This window comes from Sapajus apella, unplaced genomic scaffold (assembly GCF_009761245.1).
Source record: "Sapajus apella isolate SASKATOON/1434 unplaced genomic scaffold, GSC_monkey_1.0 scaffold38, whole genome shotgun sequence".
Lineage (NCBI taxonomy): Eukaryota > Metazoa > Chordata > Mammalia > Primates > Cebidae > Sapajus > Sapajus apella.
Genome location: NW_022436978.1, coordinates 11,678,456 through 11,681,183, shown reverse-complemented (window position 1 = coordinate 11,681,183; position 2,728 = coordinate 11,678,456).

The following is a 2,728-nucleotide window of genomic DNA, read 5'->3' as shown; positions in this document are numbered from 1 at the left end:
TCTTATCAAAGATATAGGTAAATATTTATATATAAGAAAGTTCACTGAATAATTTGTTTTCATTTGTAGAACCATGTATTGAACTTGAACTTTAAAACTATAAGATTACTTAACTTTCCTGTTAGAGAACATAATTTGCCTTCAAAATTATTTAGGAACTAAATTGTTCTCTCCTACTCCCACAAAGAGAAAGAAAGGCATACAACTATTCTGTTACCTTTCCTTAGGCCAGCAAAGAAAGTATAACCCTGTTGATGACAGGACTAGTCTAAGGAAACTCTCAGCTAATAGATGACAAACAAGAAAACAACAACAACAAAAAAATCTATGTTCTGCAAGGTGTTTGAAGGCAGACAACATCCTATGAAACTTCCCCATCTTGAAAATGTTTGGCCAAAGTTTTTATCTATTCAATTCAGTAGACCATTGATTTGACAAGTGCTAACCAGAAGCTATGCTCTAGGTTCTAGCAGCTGGATTTTCTGTTAAAATTCGGTTGCTTTTTTATCCATATGCTTTTAGAATCATTCCACCCATGTTCCTTAGATTCTAGGAAGCATCTCTATTCGGTGACTTACCTTTATAATGTTTTTCTTCCCATCACTTTAGATGGTTTACAGAGATGCATAGCCCTTACAAAGTTACAATTTTATAATCCAAATTTATACACAGACACATATGTATACATACACATATCTATAGGCCAATAAGTAATGCATATATGTACATATAATTCTTTTTCACACACACACAATTTTTACAGCATTGCTTAATGTGAGATTACAGGCTCAAAGGACCCAAAGAGGATTCTCTGATCATTGAGGGGTTTTTTTGTTTTTGTTTTTGTTTTTTGCTGAGACCTCATACTACAATAGCAGCAACAACAATGTCACCAACCAAAATAACCAACAGGAAGAGATGGGTCAAAAAAATTGTGATATTAATATATAATGGAATGTTTTTCATTCAACCGTTATGTTTATGAGCAAAGAACATGAGAACATTTCACATTTTACACAGTAAGTGCTCAGCATTTCTTGAATTAATTTATATTTATATGTTTTACAATATTGGCATAATAATATATCCAAGTTAAATGCTTTTTCTCATTTATCAATATCATCATGCCTATAAACCCTCTTTGAAAATGCATTTTAAGTGACTACACAATATTTTATTATGTGTTAAAAAAATTAAGAATAACTATAATACTACACATCATACTGGCCCCAGGATAAAATTATAGATAGTTTTTTCCAGGGTTACTTCATTGTACCATGTTGATAAATGTTTGTTAGAGTAATTTTTTCTTAAGATTTACACATCTGTCTTTACCCTTCCCCACCACCAGAAATATGGCTCACATGGAAACAATTCTCTAATTATCTAAGGCTATTAAAGAAGATTCCATTGTGACTACCATGAAATAATTGTACTTGTATAAAATTTGTTTATAAGTATGCCCTTTCATACTGAGTATACCATTTGAAACTTAAAATAGCTCTATTACATTGGCATAAGCAAGCATTAATCTCATTTAGCAATGAAAATACTGACATCAGAGAAGTTAAGTGATTTACTCAAAGTTACCTGAATAATTAGCAGTGGAACCATGGCTTAATCTTCTGACACCAAATTCAGTCAGTGTCCTTTCACTGCATCTTTGGTCTCCTGCGACATTTTTCTGTAACAAATAGAAAACATCAACCGGATGATTTTCCATAAGAAGCACATGGCATTTCTTGACTATACATAACCAGTACCTATATACCAATATAAAAACTTATTTTTGTTGCACTGCAGTTCTGTTTTGTTTTCTCTTTTTTTAACTAAGTTTATTTAGCTGAACCTTAGGTATACTGAAATTCTAGGAGGAATATCTCTATTGCCTCAGCCACCAGATTTTAAGGAGGGTTCTAGGTTCTCATTTTACAATGGAATTGATAGAGCTTAACAGATGGCTAAATCTTAATTCTAAATTTCAGTACAAGGAGTCACAGGAATCTAGGTTGACACTGGGACAACAGGCAACAGTGTCTGAGAACTTCATGGTGCAATGGCCCCAGAGCTTTCCGTAGACGTAAAAATCACTTTGGAGAGTTTTAAAATGCAGAGTCCAAAGGTCTATTTCTGATTGAGCACAACAATTTTTGGGAGATTGGAATTAGAATTTGCATTTTAACAAGATCTCCGTGTAATTTTAATGCAGGCACTCCCCTCTCACCATAAACCAGCAATGTTTTATGTTGGGCATGAGCAGAGCTGCCAAACAGGACATTTTCTTTCTTTCCTTCAACATTACTTCCTCTAGGTACTCACTGGCCTTGGATTAAGGAAATTGGCACTAAATTGGGGAGTCTCAGGAAAAGCTGCCACACTGTAACTTGCCGCAGGCAAAAAGATCAGCCCATCATTTCTGGGAATTCTTAGTCATAAACCACATGTCATCAGCCATACCAACCCCTTAGTTCCATTTCCCTTCAGGTGAGACTGAGTCACTTCTCCAGAATGATGACAGCAATGGAAGATGGTAGAGAGAGAGATTTGTTACCAACATGGGAATAAGGAGAGCTTGTCTCACACAATTTATTCAACATACATGCCTCTGGGTACCATTAGTTCAGAAAAATCATTAAATTATTCAGGCTCCCGTCTAGATAAGGTCCTTTACCTCATATAAGATTCATTTCGGGTTTCTGATAGAGATAAGAGCCTAATCCCCATCTCA